This window comes from Rhipicephalus microplus, chromosome 8 (genome assembly GCF_043290135.1).
Source record: "Rhipicephalus microplus isolate Deutch F79 chromosome 8, USDA_Rmic, whole genome shotgun sequence".
Taxonomy (NCBI): domain Eukaryota; kingdom Metazoa; phylum Arthropoda; class Arachnida; order Ixodida; family Ixodidae; genus Rhipicephalus; species Rhipicephalus microplus.
This window is the reverse complement of record NC_134707.1, coordinates 125018289-125035992: the sequence shown is the minus strand read 5'-3', so window position 1 is coordinate 125035992 and position 17704 is coordinate 125018289. Positions and strand designations below refer to the sequence as shown.

The 17704-nt window shown below is 52.5% G+C and overlaps 4 non-coding genes across 4 annotated transcripts; all 4 read right to left on the bottom strand.

The window, feature by feature from the left end:
* Positions 1-13648: 13648 nt before the first annotated feature.
* On the bottom strand, positions 13649-13722 carry TRNAN-AUU (transfer RNA asparagine (anticodon AUU)). The gene has a single exon. It is a non-coding gene; the product is annotated as a tRNA-Asn (tRNA).
* Positions 13723-15220: 1498 nt separating this feature from the next.
* On the bottom strand, positions 15221-15294 carry TRNAK-UUU (transfer RNA lysine (anticodon UUU)). The gene has a single exon. It is a non-coding gene; the product is annotated as a tRNA-Lys (tRNA).
* Positions 15295-15809: 515 nt separating this feature from the next.
* TRNAN-GUU (transfer RNA asparagine (anticodon GUU)) lies at positions 15810-15883 on the bottom strand. Its single transcript has one exon. It is a non-coding gene; the product is annotated as a tRNA-Asn (tRNA).
* Positions 15884-16837: 954 nt separating this feature from the next.
* On the bottom strand, positions 16838-16911 carry TRNAN-GUU (transfer RNA asparagine (anticodon GUU)). Its single transcript has one exon. It is a non-coding gene; the product is annotated as a tRNA-Asn (tRNA).
* Between the last annotated feature and the right edge of the window lie 793 nt (positions 16912-17704).

Below are 17704 nucleotides of genomic sequence, written 5' to 3'. Positions count from 1 at the left end.
TTACGGCTTGCGCTTCGTATCTGCTTCCCCCCCTTTAACAACCTCGAATTCATTCATGGTATATACTAGTTCATTGTATTCATGGCCCTGCGGCTCAACGCTCGCTAAGCCTTTCTAAAACTAAAGAGGTTACACCCAGCGAGTATAAAGTAGCAACCCTTTCTTGTCCGGTAGTGCTCATTGTACATGCCATTGGCTGCTAATGGGGATCGCAGCGTGCGCGTTGTCTGAAAGCCGAATGCTCCTGACTCTCATTACCCATTATCAGCCATTGGCATGTACATTGAGCACTATTTTTTATTGGAAAACAATGAAAACAAGAAATCTCTCACCGGCAGCACCTTCGAGGTCAAATGTGATACCTATTTCAGGTATGTGCCACTGGTGGTTGCCAACTACGAGGGACGCACAAGCCACGCCTAAAGGAGCTTTGCCCCTAAACAAAAGCGACACACCATCTCCGGGTGGGCTCAAACCTCGAATTTTTCGGTTAACAGCCGAACGCGCTAGCCGATTGCGCCACGGCGACAGTCGTGCTCCACTCTCACCACCATGAGAACAATTCTTCAAAGCTATCAGCGCAAAGAAAAAAAGCGACACATCGCTCCCGCGAGGGCTCGAACCTTCATCCTATCGGATAACAGCCGAACGCGCTAGCCAATTGCGCCACGGAGACAGTCGTGCTCCTCACTCACCACCGTCAGAACATTTCACCAAAGCTATCAGCGCAAAAAAGCGACACACCGCTCCAGGGAGGGCTCAAGCCTTCAACCTTTCGGTTAACAGCCAAATGCGTTAGCCAATTGCGCAACGGAGACAGTCGTGCTCCCCTCTCACCACCGACAGAACATTTCTCCAAAGCTATCAGCGCAAAGAAAAAAAGCGACACACCATCTCCGGGTGGGCTGAAACCTCCATCCTTTCGGGTAACAGCCGAACGCGCTAGCCAAATGCGCCATGGAGACAGTCGTGCTCTACTCTCAACACCGTCAGAACATTTCTCCAAAGCTATCAGCGCAAAGAAAAAAAAGCGACACACGAGTCCCGGGACGGCTCGAGCCTCCAAACTTTCGGTTAACAGCCGAACGCGCTAGCCAATTGCGCCACGGAGACAGTCGTGCTCCACTCTCACCACGGTCAGTACATTTCTCCAAAGCTATCAGCGCAAAGAAAAAAAGCGACACACCGCTCCCGGGAGGGCTCGAACCACCAGCCTTTCAATTAACAGCCGAACGCGCTAGCCAATTGTGCCACGGAGACAATAGTGCAGCTTTCTCACCTCCGCCAGAACATTTTTTCAAAGCTATCAGCGCGAACAAAAAAAAAGTGACACACCGCTTCCGGGAGGGCTCGAACCTCCAACCTTTCGCTTAACAGCCGAACGCGCTGGCCAATTGCGCCAAGGAGACAGTCGTGCTCCACACTCACCACCGTCAGAACATTTCTCCAAAGCTATCAGCGCAAAGAAAAAAAATGGCAGCATATTCACGGAATGAATGATGGAGAGTGGGGCGAAGCATTCGTCCATCCATGCGTCCATCTTTGTAACCGTCCATGCATCTGTTCGTGCGCCCGTCCTTGCGTTCGTTCATGAACCCGCCTCTGCGTCTTTTCATGAGTCCATCCATGCATCTGTCAGTGTGTCCATTCGTCCATCTATTCAACACTCCAAGTCCCACCATCTCGCATCTTTTTATCATATATTCCCCATATGTAAGTACTGTCAGTCGACATTCCAAGGACAAAAGGAGAGGTGGCACACGCACACTTTCTTACGGCTTGCGCTTCGGGTCAACTTCCCACCTTCAACCACCTTGAAGTTCATGGTAAATACTAGTTCAATGTATTCATGGCATGCACTGCGGCCCAATGCTCGCTAAACCTTTCTAAAACCAAGGAGGTTACGCGCAGTGAGTATAACGTAGCAACCGTTTCTTGTCAGATAGTGGTCAATGTACATGCCAGTGGCTGCTAAGGTGAAATGAGAGACAGGAGGATTCAGCTTTTGTGTTCTTACGGCTTGCGCTTCGTATCTGCTTCCCCCCTTTAACCACCTCGAATTCATTCATGGTATATACTAGTTCATTGTATTCATGGCCCTGCGGCTCAACACTCGCTAAGGCTTTCTAAATCTAAGGAGGTTACACCCAGCGAGTATAATGTAGCAACCCTTTCTTGTCCGCTAGTGCTCATTGTACATGCCATTGGCTGCTAATGGAAGTCGCAGGCTGCGCGTTGTCTAAAAGCCGAATGCTCCTGGCTCTCATTCCCCATGGCAGCCATTGGCATGTACATTGAGCACTATTGTTTATCGGTAAACAACGCGAAGAAGAAATCTCTCACCGGCAGCACCTTCGAGGTCAAATGTTATACCTATTTCGGGTATGTGCTACTGGTGGTTGCGTACTACGAGGAACGCACAAGCCACGCCATAAGGAGATTCGCCCCTTTCGCATCATTCCATTCACACCTGGCTGATGAGCCACTCCGTCGCGGGTCGGGTGCCATGGCGCGTCTGCTCGCTCCGGCGGCCTCGCCCCCCCCCCCTGGTATGCTCTGCTCGCTCTCGCTTCATTCGGTCGTTCCCTCCCGCGCTACACTCTGCGACTCCCAGTTGAGGTTGTACAAGGCTGCATGCCCTTCGTATAAGGCATGCGTTTGTCGGCTCTCGCGCCCTGTTGCCATCACGTCACGGTCCACTTTCTCAATCTCAGCTACATCATTATTAGGTTATGCCTCACCTTAAGTTTGCCTCTTGGAACGTCAGGGGCTTCCGGGACAGAGCAAAACAGGAAGGTGTCCTAGCGTTTGCTCAAGCCCAAGGAATCGACGTCCTCTTCATACAGGAGTCAAACTTCCGGTCGCCGCTCGACGTTGCCGCCTTCAAGAGGGAGTTTCGGGTTGACGCCTTTTTCTCCCTGACGAACGCGAGGGCCTGCGGCGTGGGGGCCATCTTTGTTTCAGGCCGCTTCCGCCACAAGGCGTTTTGCACCTTCGGCGCGAACGGTAGAATACTTCTATTAGACCTTTTCGTGAACGGGAAGCGGTGCCGCTTCGTGAATATTTACGCACCGGCTAAGAGGTCCGACACCAACTCCTTTTTTCAAGCGCTACGCCCATACCTCACGGAGCCGCGCCCGCACGTTCTACTGGGAGATTTCAACTGCGTCATCGACTCCCAGCGGGACGTGAGGGGGCCGGGCCAAGGCGGGTCCACTTATCACGCCAGAGAACTCAGGAAGCTCTTGATGAACCTCAGCCTGACAGACGCCTGGCTATACACGCGTGGCGATCTCTTCGTCCCGACACGCACCTCGCAGCTATCGACGAGCAGATTGGACCACACCTACCTGCCCGACTTCCTCCTTTCCTCAGTGGTTGCGTGCGAGGTCCTCTCTCCCCCCCCCGTCGATCTGGCAAGAAAATCCGATCACCTACCGCTCGCCACCACCTTGAGCGGTTCCCCCGGAGACCGCAGAACCGACCAAGGATGGCGCCTCGACGCAGCTTTGTTACAAGATCAGGAAAGCGTCGAGCGCATTAGAAACCGACTGCGCGCATCTGTGGCGACTGCACCGAGTATGACCCCATGCACCTGGGACGCATTAAAAATTGAGTGGAAGGCAATATTACAAGACGAAGGCAGAGAGAGAAAGCGGCGTATCACAGGCAGGATCAACGAGACGTTACGTAGAATCCGAATCGTCAAAGGGGCCGAGACACTTACGCTATGCATGCAGAATTACCTAACCACGCTGGAAGCCGAATATACCCGACTTTTGCAACAGCGAGCCGCTAGATCACCCGCCGGATGGGCCGAGACACCCAGCCTAGGGGATGAGAACCATAATGAGGCACACGGGAACGGCAGTGTGTGCATCTCTCGTTTGAAACGCCCAGACAGCTCAGTCACAACCGATCCTGACGAGATCGCCGAGATCCTTAGAGACTACTACGAGGCCGCATTCCGGAGCACAGAACCCAGCCGTGCACCGGGTGACGTGCGTTTCACGGAAGAGCTCTGCCAGAATCTCATCCGCGTAAGCGAGGAGGATGCCGCGCTGCTTGACAGCGCGGTACTCGTCGAGGAAGTGCTCACCGCCATCAGGAGCATGCGCCCCAACTCTGCCCCTGGCACAGACGGCCTAACAGCCTACTTTTATGCCACCTTTTTTGATGTTATCGAGCGCCCTCTAACAGAACTTGTCAACATGGTGGTCACGCGCAAAGCTAAGCCTAAGTCATTCGGAGAAGGAAAGATTGCACTCCTCCTGAAAGAAGGAGCTCCACAGGAGGAGCCGTCGGCGTGGCGGCCCGTCTCTTTGCTAAACGTCGACTACAAAATTGTAGCTTCTTTGCTGAACACACGATTGAAGCTCCTCCTGCCAACCATCATCTCCCCACAGCAGGCTTGCGCGGTTCCAAGCCGCTCTATCTTCGCGAACCTGACTGTAACAAGGGATGTCTTCGAGTACATGACAGCGAAGTTCCTGTCAGGCGCCCTCGTTTCCCTGGACCAGGCGAAGGCCTTCGACCGGGTCAGCCACCAACACATGCTCCAAGTTTTAGGCCACTTTGGGTTTCCGGCAAGCTTTGTTGACATAATCTCTGCTTTATACAGCGACTTGACGTGTCAAGTCATTGTGAACTGCACTCCAACTGACAAATTTGCCTACGAGAGAGGGATCCGGCAGGGGTGCCCGCTAGGGCCCACCCTCTTCATTCTCTCACTCGAACCATTCATAAGGAACTTGGCGCTAAACGAGCAGATTAGAGGCTTTCCCCTGACTGGCGAGGAGGAGATCAAAGTATTGGCGTATGCGGATGACGTTTCTTTGTTCGTCAGAGACCCAGCAAGTCTCCAGAAGTTCCGGACGGTATTCGCATCATATGCGGAGCTCTCGGGCGCGGAACTGAACCGGCAAAAGTGCAAGGCACTCCTGTTTGGCAAGTTTCCTCGCGGAGCCCTCGGCGATTTCCAAGTCGTCGAAGCTGTTAAGGTGCTGGGCATCTACTTCTGCTGTGCCGGCGTCGCAGAGACAACGTGGCAGGGGGCGCTGGAACGAGCACGGGCGGCGATTACCAGTCTCAGCTCCAAAGACCTCACACTTCGTGAGAAGGCTGTGGCCGCGAAAACCACCATCTGCGCCTTTGCCTACTATGCGAGCAGGGTGGCAGTCATGCCCACCAAAACGGCCACACAGTTGTCAAAAATGCTCGGGTCTTTTTTATGAGAGAACAAGCCAGCGCCCGTGCGACGCACACTCCTGCAGCTCCCAGTGAGTGAGGGGGGCCTCGGCCTCACTCACGCACTGACAGTAAGCAAAATTCTTGCTCTAAAAACGGCTAGAGCCCTCTTTCGCTTCAGTGATTATGTTGGGAGAGGTATTATGCGCTATTGGAGCAGCACAAGCGCGGCCTTCCTTGAGGCCGACCGACCACTTGGCCCCCTCGCGGAGGTGCCCTCGCCGTTTTACAAGGCAGCCGCCAGCACGATGCGGATGCTCCAGAGGGAGGCTCCTGACTGTGACGTGGACGACGCCCCACCGGCCCGAATTGCGGAGGACGTCGCGCTACACCAGATAAGCGACGACGAGCTACTGATGTCCCGTAAGTGGAAAAAGAAGGCCTCCAAGAATGCGCGGGAAATACCCCGATCAGCGCAGGACTTTGCATGGCGAAAAAACTGGAGGGTCTTACCAACCCGTCAGCGTCTTCAGAGGTTCGGTACAGTTCCCTCGCCGCGCTTCCCTAACTGTCGAGCCGACGAAACGCAGGCGCACGCCCTCACGGAGTGCCCCGCGGTCAAGCCCGTATGGCGACTTGTAGCAAGGGACTTCAAAATCCGCCCCCTCCGGCGCTGAACAGGAATAAGGGCGCGTTCGCCAAGTTAGTAGTGACGTGTACCTTCCTCACCATCTGGAAACGCCGCTGCCTAGCAGAGGCGAGGCGGACACCCACGAGAGCGGCTTACCCAACGGTGTCCCGCGTCCGAGAGATGGTTTGGCGACATCTCTCGGAACAACTTGAGAGCAGCGGCGAGGAGAAGTTTCAGCGCCGCTGGCACACACGGTTCTTTTTGATGCGGCAGGGCAGGCTACGACCCCCGGTCTCCCCCTTCTAACACACAGACTTCCGCTCCCTGAATTATTATTGTTATTTTTTTTGCTGTATTCTGTAATGATATATTATAACTTTGTATAATGATGTCGCGAGCGCCTTTTTCGGCGCAGTTTGTGTTCACTGGATCTCCACTCGTCTATCTTTTCATTTTCAAAAGTTCAATCATGCACATTGATAACAGTGTATAATGATGTCGCGAGAGCCTTCTGGCACAGTCTCTGTTCACCATTTAATTGCCCCTCTCATGGGCGCTCTGCTAGTATAGATATGAGTTTCGAGATGTCCAGGTGACCTCGATTGATGTAACCAAACAAAGAGGTACTCGCCAATAAACATTCCCTTCGCCCCTAAACGAAAGCGACACACCATATTTGGGTGGGCTCGAGCCTCTAAACTTTCGGTTAACAGCCGAACGCGCTAGCCAATCGCGCCACGGAGACAGTCGTGCTCCACTCTCACCTAGGTCAGAACATTTCTCCAAAGCTATCAGCGCAAAGAAAAAAAGCGACACACCGCTCCCGGGAGGGCTCGAACCTCCAGTCTTTCGATTAACAGCCGAACGCGCTAGCCAATTGTGCCACTGGGACAATAGTGCCACATTCTCACCACTGTCAGAACATTTCTCCAATGCTATATGCGCAAAGAAAAAAAGTGACACACCACTCCCGGAAGGGCTCGAGCCTCCAACCATTCGGTTAACAGCCGAACGCGCTAGCCAATTGCGTCATGCAAACAGTCGTGCTCCACTCTCACAACTGTCAGAACATTTCTCAAAAGCTATCAGCAGAAAAAAAGCGACACACCGCCCCCGGGTGGGCTCGAACCTCCAAACTTTCGGTTAATAGCCGAACGCGCTAGCCAATTTCGCCAAGCAGACAGTCGTGCTCCAGTCTCACCACCGTCAGAATATTTCTTCAAAGCTATCAGCGCAAAAAAAGCGACACACCGCCGCCGAGTGGGCTCAAACCTTCAACCTTTCGAATAACAGCCGAACTCGCTAGCCAATTGTGCCACGGAGACTGTAGTGCGCCACTCTCACCTCTGTCACAACATTTCTTCAAAGCTATAAGCGCAAAGAAAAAAAACCGACACACCACCTCCGGGTAGGCTCGAACCTCCAACCTTTCGGTTAATAGCCGTACGCGCTAGCCGATTGCGTCACGGAGACAGTAGTGAAGCACTCTCAGCACCGTCAGAACTATTCTCGAAAGCTATAAGCGCAAAAAAAGCGACACACAACTTGCGGGAGGGCTCGAACCTCCAAACTTTCGTTTAAGCGCCGAACGCGCTAGCCAATTGTGCACCGGAGACAGTCGTGCTCCACTCTCACCATTGTCAGAATACTTTTCCAAAGCTATCAGCGCAAAGAAAAAAAGCGACACATCGCCTTTGGGAGGGCTCGAACCTCCAACCTTTCGGTTAACGGCCGAACGCGCTAGCCCATTGCGCCACGGAGACAGCCGTGCTGCACTCTCACCTCCGTCAGAACATTTCTCCAAAGCTATCAGCGCTAAGATGAAAAAGCGACACACCCCCCCCAGGGGGGCTCGAAACTCCAAGCTTTCGGTTAACAGCCGAACGCGCTAGCATATTGCGCCATGGAAACAGTCGTGCTCCACTCTCACCACCGTCAGAACATTTCTCAAAAGCCATCAGCGGAAAAAAAAGCGACACACCGCCCCCGGGTGGGCTCAAACCTCCAACCTTTCGGTTAACAGCCGAGCACGCTAGCCAATTGCGCCACGGAGACAGTCGTGCTCCACGCTCACCTCCATCAGAACATTTCTCCAAAGCTATCAGGGAAAAGAAAAAAAGTTACACACCGCCTCTGGGTGGGCTCAAACCTCCAAACTTTCGGTTAACAGCCGAACGCGCTAGCCAATTGCGCCAAGGAGACAGTAGTGCAGCACTCTCACCTCCGTCAGAACATTTTTTCAAAGCTATCAGCGCGAAGAAAAAAAAGTGACACACCGCTCCCGGGAGGGCTCGAACCTCAAATCTTTTGGTTACGGCTGAATGCGCTAGGCAATTGCGCCTCGGAGACAGCTGTGCTCCACTCTCACCACCGTCAGAGCATTTCTCCAAAGGTATCAGCGCAAAGATAAAAAAAGCGACACACCACCTCCGGGTAGGCTCGAACCTCCAACCTTTCGGTTAACAGCCGAACGTGCTAGCCGATTGCGCCTTGGAAACAGTCGTGCTCCACTCTCACCACCGTCAGAACATTTCTCAAAAGCCATCAGCGGAAAAAAAAGCGACACACCGCCCCCGGGTGGGCTCAAACCTCCAACCTTTCGGTTAACAGCCGAGCACGCTAGCCAATTGCGCCACGGAGACAGTCGTGCTCCACGCTCACCTCCATCAGAACATTTCTCCAAAGCTATCAGCGCAAAGAAAAAAGCGACACACCGCCTTCGGGAGGGCTTGAACCTCCAACCTTTCGGTTAACGGCCGAACGCGCTACTAGCCCATTGTGCCACAGAGGCAGCCGTGCTCCACTTTAACCTCCGTCAGAACATTTCTCCAAAGCTATCAGCGGAAAAAAGCGACACACCGCCCCCGTGTGGGCTCAAACCTCCAAACTTTCGGTTAATAGCTCAACGCGCTAGCCTATTGCGCCACGGAGACAGTCGTGCTCCACTCTTCCCACCGTCAGAACATTTCTCCAAAGCTATCAGCGCATAGAAAAAAGCGACACACCACTCCCGGGAGGGCTCGAGCATCCAACCTTTCCGTTAACAGTCGAACGCGCTAGCCAATTGCGCCACTGAGACAGTAGTGCAGCATTCTCACCACCGTCAGAACATTTCTCCAAAGCTATCAGCGCAAAAAAAGCGACACACCACTCCCGGGAGGGCTCGAGCCTCCAACCTTTCGGTTAACAGCCGAACGCGCTAGCCAATTGCGCCATGGAAAAAGTCGTGCTCCACTCTCACCACCGTCAGAATATTTCTGAAAAGCCATCAGCGGAAAAAAAGCGAAACACCGCCCCCGTGTGGGCTCAAACCTCCAAACTTTCGGTTAATAGCTCAACGCGCTAGCCTATTGCGCCACGGAGACAGTCGTGCTCCACTCTTCCCACCGTCAGAACATTTCTCCAAAGCTATCAGCGCATAGAAAAAAGCGACACACCGCTCCCGGTTGGGCTCGAACCTCCAACATTTCGGTTAACGGCCGAACGCGCTAGCCAATTGCGCCACGGAGACAGTCGTGCTCCACTCTCACCCCCGTCAGAACATTTCTCGAAAGCTATCAGCGCAAAAGAGCGACGCACTGCCTTAGAGGGCTCGAACCTTTAAACTTTCGTTTAGCCGCTGATCGCGCTAGCCAATTGTGCCAAGGAGACAGTCGTGCTCCACTCTCACCACCATTGGAACAATTCTCCAAAGCTATCAGCGCAAAGAAAAAAAAGCGACACACCACCTCCAGGTAGGCTGGGACGTCCAACCTTTCGGTTAACAGCCGAACGCGGTAGACAATTGCGCCACGAAGACAGTCGTGCTCTACTATCAACACCGTCAGAACATTTCTCCAAAGCTATCAGCGCAAACAAAAAAAGCGACTCCCGAGTCCTGGAATGGCTCGAGCCTCCAAACTTTCGGTTAACAGCCGAACGCGCTAGCCAATCGCGCCACGGAGACAGTCGTGCTCCACTCTCACCACGGCCAGAACATTTCTCCAAAGCTATCAGTGCAAAGAAAAAAAGTGACACACCGCTCCCGGGTGGGCTCGAACCTCCAGTCTTTCGATTAACAGCCGAACGCGCTAGCCAATTGTGCCACTGGGACAATAGTGCCACATTCTCACCACTGTCAGAACATTTCTCCAATGCTATATGCGCAAAGAAAAAAAGTGACACACCACTCCCGGAAGGGCTCGAGCCTCCAACCTTTCGGTTAACAGACGAACGCGCTAGCCAATTGCGTCATGCAAACAGTCGTGCTCCACTCTCACCACCGTCAGAACATTTCTCAAAAGCTATCAGCAGAAAAAAAGCGACACACCGCCCCCGTGTGGGCTCAAACCTCCAAACTTTCGGTTAATAGCTCAACGCGCTAGCCTATTGCGCCACGGAGACAGTCGTGCTCCACTCTTCCCACCGTCAGAACATTTCTCCAAAGCTATCAGCGCATAGAAAAAAGCGACACACCGCTCCCGGGTGGGCTCGAACCTCCAACATTTCGGTTAACGGCCGAACGCGCTAGCCAATTGCGCCACGGAGACAGTCGTGCTCCACTCTCACCCCCGTCAGAGCATTTCTCGAAAGCTATCAGCGCAAAAGAGCGACGCACTGCCTTAGAGGGCTCGAACCTTTAAACTTTCGTTTAGCCGCTGATCGCGCTAGCCTATTGTGCCAAGGAGACAGTCGTGCTCCACTCTCACCACCATTGGAACAATTCTCCAAAGCTATCAGCGCAAAGAAAAAAAAGCGACACACCACCTCCAGGTAGGCTGGGACGTCCAATCTTTCGGTTAATAGCCGAACGCGCTAGCCAGTCGTGCCACGGAGACAGTCGTGCTCTACTCTAACCTCCTTGACAACATTTGTCCAAAGCTACCAGGGAAAAAAGTGACACAACGCCCCCGGGTGGGCTCAAACCTCCAAACTTTCGGTTAACGGCCGAACGCGCTAGCCAATTTCGCCAAGCAGACAGTCGTGCTCCAGTCTCACCACCGTCCGAAGATTTCTTCAAAGCTATCAGCGCAAAAAAGCGACACACCACCCCCGAGTGGGCTCAAACCTCCAACCTTTCGATTAACAGCTGAACGCGCCAGCCAATTGTGCCATGGAGACTGTAGTGTAGCTTTCTCACCTCCGCCAGAACATTTTTTCAAAGCTATCAGCGCGAAGAAAAAAAAGTGACACACCGCTTCCGGGAGGGTTCGAATCTCCAGACTTTCGCTTAACAGCCGAATGCGCTAGCCAATTGCGCCACGGCGATTGTCGTGCTCCATTCTTACCACCGTCCGAACATATCTGCAAAGCTATCAGCGCAAAGAAAAAAAATGGCAGCATATTCACGGAATGAATGATGGAGAGTTGGGCGAAGCATTTGTCCGTCCATGCGTCCGTCTTTGTGACCGTCCATGCATCTGTTCGTGCGCCCGTCCCTGCGTTCGTTCATGCATCCGCCCCTGCGTCCTTTCATGCGTCCATCCATGCATCTGTCAATGTGTCTACTCGACCATCTATTCAACACTCCAAGTCCCACCTTCTCGCATCTTTTTATCATATATTCTCCATATATAAGCACTGCCATTCAGTTGGCATTCCAAGGACAAAACGAGGGGTGGCACAGGCACACTTTCTTACGGCTTGCGCTTCGGGTCAACTTCCCACCTTCAACCACCTTGAGTTCATGGTAAATTCTAGTTCACTGTATTCATGGCATGCACTGTGGCCCAATGCTCGCTAAACCTTTCTAAAATTAAGGAGGTTACGCGCAGTGAGTATAACGTAGCAACCTTTTCATGTCAGATAGTGGTCAATGTACATGCCAGTGGCAGCTAAGATGAAATGAGAGACAGGAGGATTCAGCTTTTATGTACTTACGGCTTGCGCTTCGTATCTGCTTCCCCCCCTTTAACAACCTCGAATTCATTCATGGTATATACTAGTTCATTGTATTCATGGCCCTGCGGCTCAACGCTCGCTAAGCCTTTCTAAAACTAAAGAGGTTACACCCAGCGAGTATAAAGTAGCAACCCTTTCTTGTCCGGTAGTGCTCATTGTACATGCCATTGGCTGCTAATGGGGATCGCAGCGTGCGCGTTGTCTGAAAGCCGAATGCTCCTGACTCTCATTCCCCATTATCAGCCATTGGCATGTACATTGAGCACTATTTTTTATTGGAAAACAATGAAAACAAGAAATCTCTCACCGGCAGCACCTTCGAGGTCAAATGTGATACCTATTTCAGGTATGTGCCACTGGTGGTTGCCAACTACGAGGGACGCACAAGCCACGCCTAAAGGAGCTTTGCCCCTAAACAAAAGCGACACACCATCTCCGGGTGGGCTCAAACCTCGAATTTTTCGGTTAACAGCCGAACGCGCTAGCCGATTGCGCCACGGCGACAGTCGTGCTCCACTCTCACCACCATGAGAACAATTCTTCAAAGCTACCAGCGCAAAGAAAAAAAGCGACACATCACTCCCGGGAGGGCTGGAACCTTCAACCTATCGGATAACAGCCGAACGCGCTAGCCAATTGCGCCACGGAGACAGTCGTGCTCTTCTCTCACCACCGTGAGAACATTTCACCAAAGCTATCAGCGCAAAAAAGCGACACACCGCTCCAGGGAGGGCTCGAGCCTCCAAACTTTCGAGTAACAGCCAAATGCTTTAGCCAATTGCGCAACGGAGACAGTCGTGCTCCCCTCTCACCACCGACAGAACATTTCTCCAAAGCTATCAGCGCAAAAAAGAAAAAAGCGACACACCGCTCCCGGGAGGGCTCGAACCTCCAACATTTCGGTTAACGGCCAAACGCGCTAGCCAATTGCGCCACGGAGACAGTCGTGCTCCACTCTCAACCCCGTCAGAACATTTCTCGAAAGCTATCAGCGCAAAAGATTGACACACTGCCTGAGAGGGCTCGAACCTCCAAACTTTCGTTTAACCGCTGAACGCGCTAGCCAATTGTGCCACGGAGACAGTCGCGCTCCACTCTCACCACCATCAGAACATTTCTCCAAAGCTATCATCGCAAAGAAAAAAAAAGCGACGCACCACCTCCAGGTAGGCTGGGACGTCATACCTTTCGGTTAACAGCCGAACGCGCTAGACAATTGCCACACGGAGACAGTCGTGCTCTACTATCAACACCGTCAGAACATTTCTCATATCTATCAGCGCAAAGAAAAAAAAGCGACACACGAGTCCCGGAACGGCTCAAGCCTCCAAACTATCGGTTAACAGCCGAACGCGCTAGCCAATCGCGCCACGGAGACAGTCGTGCTCCACTCTCCCCACGGTCAGAACATTTCTCCAAAGCTATCAGCGCAAAGAAAAAAAGACAATAGTGCCACATTCTCACCACTGTCAGAACATTTCTCCAATGCTCTATGCGCAAAGAAAAAAAGTGACACACCACTCCCGGAAGGGCTCGAGCCTCCAACCTTTCGGTTAACTGCCGAACGCGCTAGCCAATTGCGTCATGCAAACAGTCGTGCTCCACTCTCACCACCGTCAGAACATTTCTCAAAAGCTATCAGCAGAAAAAAAGCGACACACCGCCCCCGGGTGGGCTCGAACCTTCAAACTTTCGGTTAATAGCCGAACGCGCTAGTCAGTTGTGCCACGGAGACAGTCGTGCTCCACTCTCACCTCCTTGAGAACATTTCTCCAAAGCTACCAGGTAAAAAAGTGACACAACGCCCCCGGGTGGGCTCAAACCTCCAAAACTTTAGGTTAACGGCCGAACGCGCTAGCCAATTGCGCCACGGAGACAGTCGTGCTCCACTCTCACCACGGTCAGTACATTTCTCCAAAGCTATCAGCGCAAAGAAAAAAAGCGACACACCGCTCCCGGGAGGGCTCGAACCTCCAGCCTTTCGATTAATAGCCGAACGCGCTAGCCAATTGTGCCACGGAGACAGTAATGCAGCTTTCTCACCTCCGCCAGAACATTTTTTCAAAGCTATCAGCGCGAACAAAAAAAAGTGACACACCGCTTCCGGGAGGGCTCGAACCTCCAACCTTTCGCTTAACAGCCGAACGCGCTGGCCAACTGCGCCAAGGAGACAGTCGTGCTCCACACTCACCACCGTCAGAACATTTCTCCAAAGCTATCAGCGCAAAGAAAAAAAATGGCAGCATATTCACGGAATGAATGATGGAGAGTGGGGCGAAGCATCGTCCGTCCATGCGTCCATATTTGCAACTGTCCATGCATCTGTTCGTGCGCCCGTCCTTGCGTTCGTTCATGAACTCGCCCCTGCGTCCTTTCATGAGTCCATCCATGCATCTGTCAGTGTGTCCATTCGTCCATCTATTCAACACTCCAAGTCCCACCATCTCGCATCTTTTTATCATATATTCCCCATATGTAAGCACTGTCAGTAGACATTATAAGGACTAAACGAGAGGTGGCACACGCACACTTTCTTAAGGCTTGCGCTTCGGGTCTACTTCCCACCTTCAACCACCTTGGGTTCATGGTAAATACTAGTTCACTCTATTCATGGCATGCACTGCGGCCCAATGGTCGCTAAACCTTGCTAAAACCAAGGAGGTTACGCCCAGAGAGTATAACGTAGCAACCTTTTCCTGTCAGATAGTGGTCAATATACATGCCAGTGGCTGCTAAGTTGAAATGAGAGACAGGAGGATTCAGCTTTTATGTTCTTACGGCTTGCGCTTCTTATCTGCTTCCCCCCCTTTAACCACCTCGAATTCATTCATGGTATATACTAGTTCATTGTATTCATGGCCCTGCGGCTCAACACTCGCTAAGGCTTTCTAAATGTAAGGAGGTTACACCAGCGAGTATAATGTAGCAACCCTTTCTTGTCCGCTGGTGCTCATTGTACATGCCATTGGCTGCTAATGGAAGACGCAGGTTGTTCGTTGTCTAAAAGCCGAATGCTCCTGGCTCTCATTCCCCATAAGCAGCCATTGGCATGTACATTGAGCACTAATGTTTATTGGTAAACAACGCAAAGAAGAAATCTCTCACCGGCAGCACCTTCGAGGTCAAATGTTATACCTATTTCGGGTATGTGCCACTGGTGGTTGCGCACTACGAGGAACGCACAAGCCACGCCATAAGGAGCTTCGCCCCTAAACGAAAGCGACACACCATCTCCGGGTGGGCTCAAACCTCGAATTTTTCGGTTAACAGCCGAACGCGCAAGCCAATTGCGCAACGGAGACAGTCGTGCTCCACTCTCACCAACATCAGAACATTTGTTCAAAGCTATCAGCGCAAAGAAAAAAGCGACACACCACTCCCGGGAGGGCTCGAACCTCCAACATTTTGGTTAACGGCCGAACGCGCTAGCCCATTGCGCCATGGAGACAGTAGTGCAGCACTCTCACCTCCGTCAGAACATTTCTCCAAAGCTATTAGCACGAAGAAAAAAAAGGGACACACCGCTCCCGGGAGGGCTCGAACCTCCAACCTTTCGGTTAAAGGCCGAACGCGCTAGCCAATTGCGCCACGGAGATTGTCGTGCTCCACTCTCACCACCATCAAAACATTTCTCCAAAGCTATCAGCGCAAAGAAAAAAAGCGACACACCGCTCCCGGGGGGGGGGGGGGGGGGCTCGAACCTCCAACAATTCGGTTGGCGGCCCAACGCGCTAGCCAATTGCGCCACGGAGACATTCGTGCTCGACTCTCACCACCGTCAGAACATCTTTCCAAAGCTATAAGCGCAAAGAAAAAAAAGCGACACACCAGTCCCGGGAGGGCTCGAGCCTCCAACCTTTCGGTTAACAGCCGAACGCGCTAGCCAATTGCACCACGGAGACAGTCGCGCTCCACTCTCACCACCGTCAGAACATTTCTCAAAAGCTATCAGCGCAAGAAAAAGCGACAAACCGCCCCCGGGTAGGCTCGAACCTCCAACCTTTCAATTAGCGGCCGAACGCGCTAGACAATTGCACCACGGAGACAGTCGTGCTCCACTTTCACCACCGTCATAACATTTCTCAAAGCTATCAGTGCAAAAAAGCGACACAATGCCTGGGAGGGCTCGAACCTCCTACCTTTCGGTTAACAGCCGAACGCGCTAGCCAATTGCGCCACAGAGATTGTCGTGCTCCACTCTCCCCACCATCAGAACATTTTTCCAATGCTATCAGCGCAAAGAAAAAAAAGCGACACACCGCTTTCGGGAGTGCTCGAACCTCTAACCTTTCGGTTAACAGCCGAACGCGTGAGCCAATTGCGCCACGGAGACAGTCGTGCTCCACTCTCACCACGGTCAGAACATTTTCCAAAGCTATCAGCGCAAAGAAAAAAAGCGACACACCGCTTTTGGGAGGGCTCGAACCTCCAACTTTTCTGTTAACGGCTGAACGCGCTAGCCCATTTCGCCACAGAGACAGCCGTGCTCCACTCTCACCTCCGTCAGAATATTTCTCCAAAGTTATCAGCGCGAAGAAGAAATAGCGACACACCACCCCCACGTAGGTTCGAACCTCCAACGTTTCGGTTAACAGCGGAACGCGCTAGCCGATTGCGCCACTGAGACAGTAGTGCAGCGTTCTCACCACCGTAAGAATATTTCTCCAAAGCTATCAGCGCAAAGAAAAAAAAAAAGCGACACACCACTCCCGGGAGGGCTCGAGCCTCCAACCTTTCGGTTAACAGCCGAACGCACTAGCCAATTGCGCCACGGTGATTGTCGTGCTCCACTCTCACCACCGTCAGAATATTTCTCAAAAGCCATCAGCGAAAAAAAAAGCAACACACCGCCCCCGGGTGGGCTCAAACCTCCCAACTTTCGGTTAATAGCTGAACGCGCTAGCCTATTGCGCCACGGAGATTGTCGTGCTCCACTCTCACCACCATCAGATCATTTCTCAAAAGCTATCAGCGCAAAAAAAAGCGACACACCGTCCCCTGGTAGGCTGGAACCTCCAACCTTTCGATTAACAGCCGAACGTGCTAGCCAATTCAGCCACGGAGACAGTCGTGCTCCACTCTCACCACCATCAGAATATTTGTTCAAAGCTATCAGCGCAAAGGAAAAAAGCGACACACTGCTCCCGGGAGGGCTCGAACCTTCAACCTTTCGGTTAACAGCCGAACGCGCTAGCCAATTGCGCCACAGAAATTGTCGTGCTCCACTCTCACCACCATCAGAACATTTCTCCAAAGCTATCAGCGCAAAGAAATAAAGCCACACACCACCTCCGGGTAGGCTGGAACCTCCAACCTTTCGGTTAACAGGCGAACGCGCTAGCCAATTGCGCCACAGAGATTGTCGTGCTCCACTCTCACCACCATCAGAACATTTTTCCAATGCTGTCAGCGCAAAGAAAAAAAGCGAGACACCGCTTTCGGTAGGGCTCGAACCTCCAACCTTTCGGTTACCAGCCGAACGCGCTAGCCAATTGCGCCACGGAGACAGTCGTGCTCCACTCTCACCACGGTCAGAACATTTCTCCAAAGCTATCAGGGAAAAGAAAAAAAGTGACACACCGCTTTTGTGAGGGCTCAAACCTCCAACCTTTCTGTTAACGGCTGAACGCGCTAGCCCAATGCGCCACAGAGACAGCCGTGCTCCACTCTCATCTCCGTCAGAATATTTCTCCAAAGTTATCAGCGCGAAGAAGAAATAGCGACACACCACCCCCATGTAGGTTCGAGCCTCCAACCTTTCAGTTAACAGCCGAACGCGCTAGCCAATTGCGTAACGGAGACATTCGTGCTCCTCTCTCACCACCGTCACAACATTTCTCAAAAGCTATCAGCGCGAAAAAAAGCGACACACCGCCCCCGTGTAGGCTCGAACCTCCAACTTTTCGGTTAACAGCCGAACGCGCTAGCCACTTGCGCCACGGAGATTGTCGTGCTCCACTCTCACCACCATCAGATCATTTCTCCAGAGCTATCAGCGCAAAGAAA